At 42.7% G+C, this 16,342-nt stretch overlaps 1 long non-coding RNA gene across 1 annotated transcript in view; it reads left to right on the top strand.

Annotated features, from left to right (window-relative positions):
• The window catches only part of LOC148520009 (uncharacterized), a 58,603-nt gene extending 43,030 nt beyond the window's left edge, over positions 1 to 15,573 (top strand). The window contains exons 4-5 of the long non-coding RNA XR_015878877.1: positions 7 to 63; positions 14,207 to 15,573. This is a non-coding gene — a long non-coding RNA (uncharacterized LOC148520009). The remainder of the gene's footprint in view (positions 1 to 6; positions 64 to 14,206) is intronic.
• Positions 15,574 to 16,342: the final 769 nt, after the last annotated feature.

Genomic DNA, 16,342 nt, shown 5'->3' with positions numbered 1-16,342 from the left:
TCGTAGGCATTCCATACCACACAGAAGTCCCTGCCAAGCACAGGAGAGGAAAGTGATGTGCAGGTAAGAATCATCTACAGGCAAACTGCTGTACTTTACTGTGAACGATATCACAGTCTATAGAGACAGAGAGGCTAATGCAGAGCTGGATTAACAGGTACTGAAAACGCAGGTGCAATTTCCGTTCACTAAACATTCTGTAATTGTGTGTATGAGCGAAGCTGACACTATCTCATTCACAAATAGTATTTTCGCCTGGTTTATGCCAGGCATACATCATATACACTAATACCCATTTTTCGAACCATTTATTTTGTTTGCAAAACACGCATTCAGAATTAATCATTAATAAAACTTTTAAAACTTCTCTAATACGTCAGAAACAACGCCCTGTCGTGTACAAGAAACAAAACGTACATAAATATGCCCAGCAATTCATAATATATGTAGGAGCAAAGAAGACTGCACATAGCAACTTCAGTGGTACATTTGCAAACATCCAATTACAAGCGGTTCAGCTCTCCCTAGCAAGCATCCTGCACATATCAGTGAGATATGTGTAAGTTGCTTGTATTTAATTTGGAGCAAAAAGGCGTTTTTGGGGAAACTTTTTCGCCGATGATGTCATTTTCGCCGATTTCATTTATCCCCGTATTCAATTTCCTTGACTTTTTGGCGGTGCGAAAAGTTTGCTCATTGTAGCCAGCAGAAAAGTATCGGCAATGGATGCCCGGCCGAAAAAATGCAGAATTGGGGTTTTGGAGTGCAAACCTGCGGGGGACCATCCTAAACCCTTTTTACACCCCTCTTGATGCTGACTGCGTCAAAAAATGCAAAAAATTACACAAAGGACATCCCAAAAAATCACTTTGAGTAAATGGGTGAAAAAAAAAAAGTTAGAGTACAAATTCAAAAACTAAAGAAATAGCCTCTGGAGGGGGGGTCTGGAAGTATGGGGGATGTTTTTTTTTTTATTGCAGGTGCTTGCTGAAGGTGCGTTTTTTTGTACACTTTAAAGCTTTATTTTAGTGACTTTGAACTATGCTTTCACCCATTTTCATGTACGCCAAATTTGATGGGAATACTTATTTACCCCCCAAAAAATAGCAAAAATGGATTCTTCATCACTTGCTCAATGACGCAAAATAGCGCCTATTGAGATCATTTAAAAACCCCACATACCTTTAGCAGGGCTATTTGGGGGTACCTACAGTGATCCCCCATGTCAGGACATCTTTAGGGGGGTGCTAGGATGATTTCCCTAAAATTGACAGGACTGCTCCTGATACGTACCTTTCCGCCGGGTCCCATTTTCGCCGGATCCAAATTGAATATCGTCTGGTACTTTATCCCAGGAAAAACCAGCGATGATGGCAAAAAGTCCGACCTCTGACTTTTCGCCTCAAATTGTTAAGAAAAAATGGACGTGAGATCCCCCTCCAAAAGACTAACTAGTCTCTGACTTTCCAGACAGTCCTGGTTCTTAAAATTACAGGGAACAAAATGTGTAGAGTTCCACTGTAATTTAAGAACCAGCACCAGGCAGCAAGGATAGAGCTGGTTTTAAATATAGGGAGAAAAAAATGGTGTGAGGTTACCCCTATATTTAAAAGCAACTCCAGACCCTTTCTAGCGGGGGACTGATGCCACAGCCAGGGGTGCCCTTTCACCGGGCCCCCCAGCTGCGGCATCAGCCCTGAATGCTAGTCAGCCCAGGCCAGGGATCCCTGGGGAGTTGGGGACCCCTCCAATAAAGGGGTCCCCCTCTCCAGGGCACCCCTGGCCTAGGCTGATAGCCCGGGGCTATCCCTGGCACCCTAGGGCGGTGGGTGCCGGGTTGATAGTGTTAGTGTATAGTGTAAATGGTTAAATATTGTCTTTAGTTGTGGTACTACATGTACCACCAAGCCTCCCCCACATGCTGGTATTTGGAGAACCACAAATACCAGCATGCGAGGCATTACGGGTCCGCTGGTACTTGTAGTTCCACAACCAAAACAAATACGATAAAAAACACTACATACACTGTAAAAGTAAAATTTTATTATAACATTACTAACACTATCACTATAACACTAACACTATCAACCTGGCACCCACCGCCCTAGGGTGTCGGGAATAGTCCCGGGCTATCAGTCTAGGCCAAGGGTGCCCTGGAGAGGGGTCCCCAACTCCCCAGGGATCCCTGGCCTGGGCTGACTAGCAGTCAGGGCTGATGCTGCAGCTGGGGGCCTGGGAAAAGGGCACCCCTGGCTGTGGTATCAGTCCCCCACTAGAAATGGCCTGGAGCTGGTTGTAAATATAGGGGTAACCTCACAACATTTTTTTTCTCCCTATATTTAAAACCAGCAGTGTCCCTGCTGCCTGGTGCTGGTTCTTAAATTACAGTGGAACCCTACACATTTTTTTCCCTGTAATTTTAAGAACCAGGACTGACTGGCAAGTCCGGGGCTGATTAGTCCTTTGGGGGGGGACCTCACGTCTTTTTTTTTTAGAAAATGAACCCTATTTTAATCATTTACATAAATAAACATACAGAAATCACAATGATTTGTGTATGTTTCTGACCATCTCGCAGCTCAGGGGGTTGAGAGATTGAAAAGTGAATTTGTCAGAGAGCTTGCTCCTATCTCACCCGAGCTTGTCATCCCGATTCTTGGTAAATTTGAGAGATGTATGTTTTAGGTGAAAAGTACTTCCGATTTGGCCCGATGGTGATTTGATCCGAGATTGCTATCTCACCCGAGTTTTACGAGTGAGATGAGAGAAATCTCTCTCTAACTCACCCGACTTTTGCCTTTAGTAAATTTGCAAGCAGGAAAAAAACGAATAAATCAGGTCGAGATGGTCATCTCGACCTATCTCGTTTCTTAGTAAATTTACCCCTTAGTGTCAGTTGGAGCCAGGGATGGACTGGGGGCTAGAATCAGCCCTGGCATTCTTTGTGCGTGCGCACAGAAAAAGGAACGTGGGCACACATCACGGGTCATTTGCCAAACATGCCAGATGACCAGTTCAGCCATGGTTGGAACATTAATGTTGTCTATTTCTTCACACGTATACAAAAGCACAAGCCTCAGATAGATAAGATAGCAGCAGTAAAACAATGGCCTAGGCCTGAAATGAACATCCAGTTTTGTACGTGAGCCACAAGTTATTATTAAAGGAAAGAGTCAGTTGGAATTTACAATGGTCACCAGCCATGGGCCACCATAGTTGATGCAAAGCAATTGCAAGTTACGTGAAACGGTACAGTAGCAAGCTAGTTTTTGTCTCTAAAGTCGTTTTGCTTCACAGTTCAACATGGTTTGTTACACAACAACGTAAATGCCCTTTTAAAGAAAATGTGCCCATCCCACAGAGTGCAATTTAGTTCCTTTAGAGAAAACTGATTGTGGCTTAGTGAGTAACTTAACAAATTTTCTGGTTGCACCAGACACCATATATGCCCTAATATATTTTTATTATATTGAGATAAACCCCACAATTATTGTTATCTCTCAATTCGGAAGGTTGGGGGTGCTACCACAGACACGTTACTAGATCAAATGCTGGTAGAAGGAAAGAAAGAAGATGTCCATAGTGGTGCACTAAATAAACATACATAAAACATAACTTTTAATAATATATACATATAATATCAAGGTCTAAAAAGCCAAATTATTAAAAAGATTTTTGTGTGTGTAGTGTAAGTGACTCAGTTAAAAATTGCGTGCACTCCTAATCCACTCAATATCCTATTATTGGTGTTAAATATAGGTCAGCATGTATCTGATTATATCGATATTGACATACTACCAATTCAAAAATTATTCTCACATATATATAATATACGAAATCTGGCTGCTAGGATTGACATGTAATGAGTTAATGTATACTTTCCATTAAAGCATGTATAGGGGTATTAGTCAGTAAACGAAGAGAGAAACCTCTTCTCCAAGGCTTGATCTTATAACTCTCAATCACCTCACATATTATTTCTATTATTATAGGTATGTGGTTCTTCACTTCTATTTTTGACCAAATTCTATGACAGCATATATATTGTGTACTTCTATTCTATTGCTGCAGCGCTCACAGCAATAAAATTTGTATTTGTTGTCAATACATGCTTCCACCCTCAACATCCCATTTAAATAATATCATATAGTTTCCAATCTCTTTATAATCCTCCCACAATAAATTGCAGCCTATTAGTATATATTATAGATTATCTAGTCTCTCACAGTAACCAGTGCATGGATGGATGGGAAAAGTTTATGCAAATGGAAGATATCTCTACTCCCACTCATTAAACTGGATATACATTTCTTTGTATGCTAAATTGCATGTCTCAGAAATTTCCTTCACAGAACAGCACTGTACTCTGTGATCACTTTAACAAAAGTCAGTATGATTGGTAGTGTCACTAAATTAATATCACAATTTCAGATCAGCTGACAATAGTCTTCTACACCCCGCACTATGTGTGTCTAGCAAACTCCAGGGTTAGCCTTCCAGACAGGAAAAATAGAGCACCTGCCCTAATCAACTAAGGTTTGTGTCAGGATACAGCTGGGGTGGAGCTTAGGGTTTAAAATGCTTGTGTTTCCTGTGGGTGGGGCGATCGATGCTGGATAAGCTGGACTCAAATAGACAGAGGTCCTGTGTTAGATTAGTGCTAATGATTGCAATGGGGAAAGTTTATTTCAATTTTGTTTCCCACCGTAAGAATAAGATACAAAACTGTTTCTGTATATCAGGAATAATTTGAGGTGCCAATATCACATTAAGCAAAGAAACATAGAGTTACCAATTAAAATGAAAAAAGAAAATGAAAACTAAAGATGAAAACTAATGATAAGAACAGAAATACAATGCCACTCGAACAAGGAATAACAGTTTATTGCAGAAACATTCTAGAGTAAAAATAGAATAATTATTAAAACTTAAAAATATAATTTATTGTAAGAAAAGAAGACAATTAATTTTTAAATCTATTCAGTAGATCTGTCATCACAATCTCCCACATAAAGGAACTAAACAGTTTTATGCTCAGATCCTGATGATGATCAGTGGCCACTTCTGATTGGCTGAATGTGTCTGAATCCCTCCCAGTTATATTAACTTATCTATATGTCATGTTAGTTATTTGTTACAGAAGGTTATAGTTTTAAGTAATTTATCTTTGTATCTAATTTGGTTTCTAAAAGGGCATGCACATTTTTGGTTTAATATTGCACCAGGTTCCCCTAAAGTTTAGAGCTGGTGGGAGCTCATCGCACTGCGAACTTGCAAAATGAATCTGTCAATGCTTCTCCCACAGAGCTGAAAAGAAAAGCCCTGTTGAGGGGTGTGGATCCAGTGCCAGATTAAGGTCCACATGGGCCTGGAGCTAAAATGTATAAAAGGCCTATTGTATTCCGCCGCAGGGGGTGTGACCAGCACCTACCTGCAAAAACTTCAGTCTCTCTTTGTTTTTAACTGTAATGTAATGTGAGGGTTTACAAATTAACAAAGGGAAACATCGACTGTTAACGTGAGCCTATTATGGCACAAAAAAAAAAAAATGGCACTTAATGAATTGTAAATGTACACTGTAAAATCTCTCTAAATAAAAGGAGAGACCTTACATTACTAATAGCTATACTAAGAGTATAACACACAGTGACACACACATATACAGTATATAGGTCTGTCCTGCCTCAAACATGCATGGGTAGTGGGAATCGAGAAGCGTGCCGCCCCCTCCAATGGCTCCCACTGCTAGGGAGATTGACAGACGGGAAGACCCGTCGGTGGCGGGAATGGGGTAAGTAAAGGTGTGGGACAAAGTGAGTAGGGGGAGAACGGAGAGGGTGAAGGACGGGACAGATTGGTGGTGGGGGAAGCAGAGAGTTGGGTGGAACGAGGCAGAGTGGAGAAGGGATGGAGTGGAACAGGAAATGGGATGGGTGTGGGGCAGACTGAGACTGAGGTGACCTGTCATATGTGTGCCGGGTCCCTTTACTAATTTTATATATATATATATATATATATATATATATATATATATAAATATTTATCACACTTATAAAACGTAGACCAGACTTGGGCATTCTGTGGCACTTTAGCCATAGAAAGAACTACAACGCTGCATGTTTCACAACAGCTGGCCAGCTGTTTCCTGCATGTGATATAGAATACAATATTTTTTTGAATGTATAATAATAAATTATAACACATCTACATGGAATATTTAGCTGAGTGTTTATAACTTTGGTACAAAATGTCATATTTTAATACTACTTGATGTAGATAAGATCAGAAATGATGCTGGCTGCATGGTCACAACGTGCACTGATAGTATAGAGGAGAACTGCAATCCCCTTTATCAAGATATATCATGCTGGCCTGTGCTAGCCCTGATTAAGTAACAGTACTATTGCTATTCATCTTGAATTTCAACGTGTATGGCAGTCAAAATCTGCATGCACCCTAGGTAACGCAAAAAACCTCAGATTAACCCAAAGGAAAATCTTAACTCAAACATAAAGATAAAAAGAGTAAAGTCTGGAAACACAAAAAAGTTTATTGGTGCGCAGAAAATAATAATGGGGTGAATCAGTAATGGACACTGAACACTTGCCACTGCGCGATGTGTAAATATGTTAATGCCTCTATAGGCATTAACATATTTAGGCGTCTATAGGAAAAAGATCCCTCCTGCCAGCATCTGTGAACCAAGTACTGCATTGCAATGTTGGCAGCTTCGATCATCAGCATGACCACCAAAAATTGCTCAACCTGGGCCAGGAGATCTGCGCCAGAAAACGCAGACCCTGGCCTTGGCACTAGCCGAATATGAGGGTGGAGTGCTCTGCAGCCCCCAAAATGCCACAGCCTGTCAATCGGGCTGCGGCTTAAGGGTCACTGCATGTGATCACGCATGACCCTTTCTGCACCTGCGCAAAACGGGTCCTGTGCATGTGCAGACCCACAATTATCAGAGATGTGTGTAAACCATCAGGTGTCCGTACATCTCTGAATCAGACCCTAAAAGTTCTAGCGCACAGATCAGTGACAACTACATTTAGATTATTAGTTGCCCAAATACAGCTACTCCTAAATACCAATTGTTATGCAATGTTATTAACAACAGAGCTCCCCAATTGCACCATATGCTAAGTAATATCTTCTCAAATAGACTTTGATGTAAGATAAACACCACATATATATATATATATATATATATATATATATACATATACATATTAGGGGTGTGTACCGGCCACTTTTCGTGTTTTGGTTTTGGATCTGGATCTTTCATCGTGTTTTGGATCTGGATTAGTTTTGCCAAAACCACCCTTCCGTGTTTTGGGTTCTGGGTTTTGTGTTTTGGATCTGTATTTTTTTTTAAAAAAAAGCATAAAAACAGCTAAAATCACAGAATTTGTGGGTTTTTCTGCTCCTATGCTATTATTAACCTCAATAACCTTAATTTCCACTCATTTCCAGTCTATTCTGAACACTGAACACCTTACAATAGTGATTTTATATCCAAAAGGTTGCACCGAGGTAGCTGGATGACTATGCTAAGCGACACGAGTGGGCGGCACAAACACGTGACCCATCTAGGCGTGAAACTGCAGTGGCAGACAGGATGGCAGTTTGAAAAACTAGGCCCCAAACAGTACATAATTCAAAGAAAAAAAAGAGGTGCAAGATGGAATTGTCCTTGGGCCCTCCCACCCACCCTTATGTTGTATAAACAGGACATGCACACTGTAACAAACCAATCATTTCAGCGCCAGGGTCTGCCACACGACTGTGGCTGAAATGATTGGTTCGTTTGGGCCCCCACAAAACAAGCTGGCAATTAATCTGTCCCTGCACAAACTGGCTTTACGGAGGGAAGATGTCGTCCTCATCCTCCTCATCCACCGATTCCTCACCCTCTTCAGTGTTGTGTACATCCTCATCCTCACAGAGTATTAATTCGTCCCCGCTGGAATCCACAACCACAGGTCCCTCTGTACGTTCTGGAGGCTGGTCTCCCTGGAAGAGTTGATAATTCATTTTATGAACATCATCTTCTCCACATTTTGTGGAAGCAACCTCCTACGCCTTTCGCTGACAAGGTTCCCGGCTGCACTAAACTCTCTTTCGGAGTACACACTGGAGGGGGGGCAACTCAGGTAAAATAGAGCCAGTTTCTACAGGGACCTCCAAATTGCTTCTTTTTCCTGCCAGTACAGGTACTTTGAGGGTTACACCACCCTTTAACAGACAGACGCACGCTTGTCGCTGCTGCTTTGAGGACAGTATCATATGCAGTGACAGTAGACTTGTCAGAAATTGTTGGCAAATCCTTCAGTCCGGACCAGATGTCCAAACCGGCCCTTGACTTATGACACAGGCTACATCGCACACAAGTCACAAACACATAAAAAAAATAGTTTTTTATTTTTTGGAGCACTTTGAGGGTTACACCACCCTTTAACAGACAGACGCACGCTTGTCGCTGCTGCTTTGAGGATGCAAGTGCGGCTACAGCCCACACAATTCACAAAGACAGAAAAAAAAAGAAGAATATTTTTATTGTTTGTGGAGCACACTTTGAGGGTGTCACCACCCTTTAACAGACAGACGCACGCTTGTCGCTGCTGCTTTAAGGATGCAGGTGCGGCTACAGCCCACACATTTCACAAAGACAGAAAAAAAAAGAAGAATATTTTTATTGTTTGTGGAGCGCACTTTCAGGGTTACACCACCCTTTAACAGACAGACGCACGCTTGTCGCTGCTGCTTTAAGGATGCAGGTGCGGCTACAGCCCACACATTTCACAAAGAGAAAAAAATATATATATTTTTATTGTTTGTGGAGCGCACTTTGAGGGTTACACCACCCTTTAACAGACAGACGCACACTTGTCGCTGCTGCTTTGAGGATGCAGGTGGAATCTAGACGGGATTTGGAACAGGGGACACACTACCTCCATCAATTATCTAAATCCCACTGCACTAATGGCGGAAACTGGACACACGTCTAACACCAACATAGCAGTCAAGGCCTCAGTTATACGTTTTGCTTCAGGATGACTGCTGTCGTACTTCATCCTCATCGCTAGGGACTGTTGGAGGGTCAATTGTTTAGTAAAAGTAGTGGTGTTCCTACTTCCTCTCTGGGATGATGAACAACTCCCAGCAGCAGCAACAGCACTAGGAGGAAGTGGTTCTTGATCTTTCCCTATTTTATTTTTATTGGAGAAAGTTTGGTCCTCCATTTATGTTATATTGATATATACGTGCGGCTAAGGCGCACACAAACACAGAAAATATATATTTTTTTGGTTTGGACTGGAGTGTACTTTGGGGGTTACAGCACCCTTTAACGGTCAAGCCAGCCGGCCCTTTACTTATGACACAGGCGCACGCTTGGCACTACTTTGTTGATGCACGTGCGGCTACTGCGCACACAATTCACAAACACAGAAAATATATATTTTTTTGGTTTGGACTGGAGTGTACTTTGGGGGTTACAGCACCCTTTAATGGTCAAGCCAGCCGGCCTTTTACTTATGACACAGGCGCACGCTTGGCACTACTTTGTTGATGCACGTGCGGCTACTGTGCACACAATTCACAAACACAGAAAAAATATTTGGTTATTTGGTTTGGAGTGTACTTTGGGGGTTACAGCACCCTTTAACGGTCAAGCCAGCCGGCCCTTTACTTATGACACAGGCGCACGCTTGGCACTACTTTGTTGATGCACGTGCGGCTACTGCGCACACAATTCACAAACACAGAAAATATATATTTTTTTGGTTTGGACTGGAGTGTACTTTGGGGGTTACAGCACCCTTTAACGGTCAAGCCAGCCGGCCCTTTACTTATGACACAGGCGCACGCTTGGCACTACTTTGTTGATGCACGTGCGGCTACTGCGCACACAATTCACAAACACAGAAAATATATTTTTTTTTGTTTTGGACTGGAGTGTACTTTGGGGGTTATAGCACCCTTTAACGGTCAAGCCAGCCGGCCCTTTACTTATGACACAGGCGCACGCTTGTCACTACTTTGTTGATGCACGTGCGGCTACTGCGCACACAATTCACAAACACAGAAACTATTTTTTTTTTTGGTTTGGACTGGAGTGTACTTTGGGGGTTACAGCACCCTTTAACGGTCAAGCCAGCCGGCCCTTTACTTATGACACAGGCGCACGCTTGGCACTACTTTGTTGATGCACGTGCGGCTACTGCGCACACAATTCACAAACACAGAAAATATATATTTCTTTGGTTTGGACTGGAGTGTACTTTGGGGGTTACAGCACCCTTTAACGGTCAAGCCAGCCGGCCCTTTACTTATGACACAGGCGCACGCTTGGCACTACTTTGTTGATGCACGTGCGGCTACTGCGCACACAATTCACAAACACAGAAAAAATATTATTTTTTTAGCACTTGGGGGGAGCTCCCCTGATGGACAGAGCACCCCCTGGACAACACTACAGCACCCCTTTAGGACTGGGACACTGCACAGGACTTTGGAGTGGACACAGCCCCTATGGAGAACTGACTGCACAACACAGTCCAGCCAGCCCCTATGGACTTTGAAGTAGTGGACACAGCCCCTATTAACAACAGCAGCACAGCACAACACAGCCAGCCCCTATGGACTTTGAAGTAGTGGACAACAGCAGCACAGCGCAGCACAGCACAGCACAACACTACTCTGCACTACACTACACTACACTACATAGCCCAGCCAGCCCTAACTCCCACCCTCCCTCTTCACTGTCCACAGCCGAGTGAGAAAATGGCGCCGACGCGGGTACCTTATATAGGATCCAAAACCCGCGAGACCCGGAAGGCGGGATGATGACGTTTTGCCTCGATTTCAGATCCGAGTCAGGCGGGAAAAGTCGAGCCTGACTCAGATCTGCCTCGGATCGGGGGGGCTCGGTGGGGTTCGGATTTCAGAAATCCGAACCCGCTCACCCCTAATACATATATATATACACAGTGTTTATATATATATATATATATATATAGAGGTGAAGTATATATATATATACACAGTATATGTACAGTGTGTGTGTGTATATATATATATATATATATATATATATTATACATATTTATGTATGTGATGTATATATATATATGTACAGTAACCAGCAGATCTACCTTGGTTCCTGATGCTCTGCTGGATCTCAGCAGTTGGTCAGGTAATGGTCATTGGGGAACATCCTTGTCTGAGGAGCCCGCGTGGCTGAGCTTTTCAGACTGTGCTGGCGGCATGCCTGTCCGTTTGGGCACAGTGGGGCGGTCTCAGCACTTCGGTGATGTCGCGCAGCGTGACGTCACACGGTGCGGATGAGGCGCTGAGATTCCTATGCGGCGCAGGGAGGGCTTTGTAAAGTCTTCCACTGCGCCGCCATTTGTATTATGCCCGTCAGTCAGGGATTTTCGGAGCAAAGGATGGGAAATGTTGCCGCCTGCTGGGGTTTAAATGCACAGTGGCTTGGACGGCTGCTTCGAGGCTGTGTAAGGAAAAAAAATGTTTTCCTTTCTCCAGCTGATTCTGTGGACAGTGGGCCTATTTTCATTGGAGGCCTGGAGCTGAAGCTCCATCCGCCCCATTGTTAATCCGGCTCTGTGTGGATCAATAGGTCGACAGTAAAAAGGTTGACACGCAATAGGTCAGCACTAGATTGTCGATAGGCAATAGGCCGACAGAGACAAAATGTCGACAGGTACAAAAGGTTGTCACACAAAACGTCAACATGTATGTACAGATGCGTCCAGGTTCATTGTGGCTGATCGCGCTATGCGATTCCCCGCACTAGCATACACTACGGTATGGTATGGTGCACAGTGCGATTGCACCATTCATTCCTATGGAGGCGAGCTCGCGTACGCAGTGCGTGTCTCCGATTACGGACGCCTCACGCTATGTGTAGTGAGACTCGCCGCAACACATTGGCTGGGCATATCTGTAGGTCGACAGGTACAAAGGTCGACAGGATCAAAAGGTTGACATGGGGATGGTCAAACCCTAATCTTTATCCTAAATCTAACCCTCCCCTTGGTGCCTAACCTTAACCATCCCTCCTAGTGCCTAGTCCTAACCATTGGGGTAAGTGCCTTACCCTAACCATCCCTCCTAGTACCTTACCCTCCGGTAAGCACCTAACCCTTAACGTTGGGGTAAGTGCCTAACCCTAACCCTCTGATAAGTGCCTATCCTCAACCCTAACCCTCAAAAACAAAAGCGATGACCATTTTTGTGTCAATCATTCCAATGTCAACTTTTTGTACTTGTTGACCTACATCCATGTCAACCTTTTGTGTGTTGACCTTTTGTACCTGTCGACCTTTTGTGCCTGTTGACCTATTGACTGTTGACCATCTAGTGTCAATCTATAGCTTGTTGACTTTTTATTTGTCGATCTTTCATCCTCCATACCTTATAAGCACTATGGGAAAGATGCAATAAGGTGTTCTCTTTCCTGTGCTAGGAGACCATAATGTAATCAGCCCATGGTAGTTCCTGGCATCATGTAATAGGGAAGGAATGAACCAAAGGGGCATTTTCAAAAAGTGGGCTTTACCCTTTAAAGACAAGTTTGAATTTTAAAAGAAACTAAGTGGGACTGTTAGATACATTAATAGTCAATGTTTTGCTTTAGAAATAGGCTCTCATTTATAAAATAAAATCTTTATAATAAGCGAGAAACCGTGTCTGTATGTCTGTCCGTCTGTCCTTTATTCACGGCTAGAGTTTTGGACCTAGCTCCACCAATTTTGGCATGGTGGTGTAGTTTGAACAGGATTAGGTTTTTGCTTAGGTTTGAACTTCGCCAGGGCCACACACTGTCACACAATCCCTAAAAATGGAGACACTCTTACATTACACAGGTTCTGAAGCTAGCTCCAGTGGAAATTGACAGTCTGACAAAAACCTGTGTGAAGCTACAAAAGTATCCTTTTAATTTTATAGGCTGAGCAAACTTTACGACTCATGCAAGTTCATATTAAATACAGAGTTAGTAATTTTTAAAGGGAACATATATATTAGTCCACCCTTTGTGTTTGCATGCAAAAGCGTAACTAGAACTTTGGGGGCCACATAGCAAGAGCTTAAAAGGGGCCCCCCAGAGATAAAAAAAAAACTAAATTTGCCCCCACACAGAGCCCATTCCTGTTATGCCACACAGTAGTCTCCCTTTTACACATTATGCCACGCAGTAGTAGTGTCCCTTATACATTATGCCACACAGTAATGCCCCTTACATTACACAGTAAAGCCCATTACACATTATACCACACAGTAATGTCCTTTACAGATTTTGCCACATAGTAGTAGTGCCCCATATAACACATTATTCCACACAATAGTAGTAGTAGTGTGCCATATAACACATTATTCCAAACAATAGTAGCACCCTTGCACATTATGCCACAAAGTAATGCCCTTATAACATTATGGCACACAGTAATGCCCATTACACATTATGCCCTCCCCAGCAACTCACCTCCCTGCAGGAGCCTCTCGCCTCCCCCTGTGTGCCATCATCAGCCAGCAGGTGTGAATTTGGGGCCAGGCTGCCAGCTAATTAAAGCTGGCACACCGGCAGGCAGTGGCAGACATGGACAGACAGCACCATCGCAATTTGAATCTGGTGCCGATTGCGAGCCAATCGGAGCTAACGCACCTGCAGCCAATCAGGAGCTACCACTGCTATTTGGCTGCCAGTCCGACAAGTCTGATTGCTTCATGACCAGCAGCGCTGTTTCTCCATGTCTGCCTGTTGGTGTGCCAGCCCCAAATCAACACCGCTGCCACCCAGTCCCCCATCGGTAGCCCTGACTGGACCGGCCCACCTTGTGTGTGACTGGGTGCAGGCAGAGCGGCAGGCCACAGAGGCATCTCAGGCACCATAGCAGCCACACCCCTTGCACCCATGGTAGTTACGCCACTGTTTGGATGCATGTTAGCAAACAGTGGGGTCCTTTTCTGTGGTTATAGGCTAGGACAATGTAAACAAATAAAGGCTGCAGGTGTACTTCAAGGTCCAGTCTTCAACCCGGGCAACGCCGGGTATCCCAGCTAGTATACAATAGTAGGACCCAAAGTTATTGTGATTTGCTTAATGATCATTTTAACCTTTTGTTTTAACTGTTTTCTTTATGATAACATCATTATGGGTATATATGCTGTATTTCTGTAGGACTCTGGAGAAGCTACAGATGAGAATTCTCCAAAGGGAAGAACAAGTGAAGGTCAAACACAGAATTGATGTGAAGAAACACGTGTCAGGAAATTAACAACGAGACTTCCCATCCTTGTATCACAGAGTCTAATTGATGCTTGTTGTAACTGCACGTATGCTTGTGTGTCTTTTTGTAAATATGGGTGTATGTATGTTTCTATGAGTGAACTTGTGTTCATGTTTATATACTACTGATAACCAAAAGACAACATCTGCAAAATGAGGCTTACATACAGTTGGACGAAAATGGACTTTGAGCCTTTTTATCCTCACAAGTTGAGTGTTTTCATACGCATGCACACCAACAATACTTATGCGTCCTTGCTTTTGCAAGCTGAGGTGCAATTTGTGCATAGGAAGGCAGAACGGGCCCTTGAGAAGACAAGCGTGCCCCATGTACAGTAAATGTAGGGACATATGTGCCTGTTTGGATTGGTGTTGAGCTCCTGCCAGTAATCTGCCTCCAAACTGATGATGATGATGATGATCAGAAACCACTTCTGATTGGCTGAATGTGTCTGAATCCCTTCCACATGATAATCCTATAGTTATTGGCTGGTGTGATCTAGTCATATTAATACAGTCGTATTTGTAATCAGTGTGCAGCAATAAAGTTGCCCTTTAATCTGTTAAAGGGGTAGCAACTGAGGTTTAAATTGATTTGACCTTAATGCTTTACTTTTGTCTTTGAATCTTGTTCTAATTACTTTAACATGGTAAATGTAACTTATTCAGCAAATAATAACACTCCAGATATGTACTATATTGTGTATGAATTGTGTACTGTAGCATTTGCTAGGATCACTGTGAAGCCACACCTCTTGACGTAATCTAGGCACATATATATGACTATTCTCTTCTGGAAGTAGAGCAGGGACATTTTCTACATAAGCTGGATAATGTTAGTTCTGCACACTAAGCAAAATGCACCTTTGTTCCGGGACGTATTTTTGCACTGTCAATTTAGACGCTAATTCCGTTCAACTCAGCGTAACTCCCGTTTTGCTTAATTTTCCTCTTTATTCTGATCTACTAAAACTAAAACCATCTACATCTCACATGAACGTATCTTGATCCAAGGGTTCTATTCAATATCATAAAACATACTGTACATCATTTGTATTAGTTACATATCCTCTATATTATTTAACATCCTGTTTTTCTGCTCTCTAATATGTAACGCGATAATTACAAAGAACACATTAAAGCTAAGGCAGTGTTTATGCTCCTTACTTTATAGAACGGTGGCACTTTATTTGAAAGATTGTTTATCATAAAGTATGATTGGCTTTAGCAAATATACCGCTTTACAAAATGATTGTATCTTGGACACTATATTTCGCACTAACCATAGTTCTGTCACTGTACTGTATATTTGTAATATAGTAGTTCTATTACTAATTTTCAATATATATTATATAAGTGAGGAAGGAAAGTGTCAAGTATGATACAATAAGTATGATTTTCACTCCAGAAGCTCAGCATAATCCAATAGGTGTTTGTTTTGGGGCCAAATTCAGGTTTTTAAGCTTTGATAACTTTAAAATCTTAATAAACTTTATACTGTAAATCATGTTGACATGACCACTAAAATCCTTGATTACTTTTAGTTAGGGGATTGAGAGAAAAGTGCTGGTCATGCCCCCCAAGAACATGTGACACGTTTGCTGCTATTCCCCAACTTTAAAAGTTGGGAGGTATGCTATCCGTCAATGATGGTGCAGTTTAATGTATCCAAGCTTACTACTCTATTCAGTGGACCTGATTCAGATGTGGATGCAATGCTGATATATATGCAGTTTAGCGATTATCGGCTGACTGCGCATGCATTGCGGTCACACTGCGCTGCTTCCAGTGAGGATTTCTTAGCAAAATGGTTGTCCTTCAGGGACTGTTTGGGGTTTGGGAGAGGTTATGGGGAGTTGCGGCAAATATGTAGGTGTGTTGTGGCCATTTTTTGGGCATGTATCAGCATATTACTGTGATCCCATACGTAGAAATCTTGGTGCCAGAGTCTCAGTTCCTGCTGCCATTCTGTGAAACCATACAGTTAGTCAGATGATCGATTATCGAAGGATCTGCAAACGCCGCTGT

Source organism: Taudactylus pleione, unplaced genomic scaffold (genome assembly GCF_031769625.1).
Source record: "Taudactylus pleione unplaced genomic scaffold, aTauple2 ptg000178l, whole genome shotgun sequence".
Taxonomy (NCBI): domain Eukaryota; kingdom Metazoa; phylum Chordata; class Amphibia; order Anura; family Myobatrachidae; genus Taudactylus; species Taudactylus pleione.
Note: the sequence above shows the minus strand (reverse complement) of the source record. Positions and strands in the feature narration are given on the sequence as shown.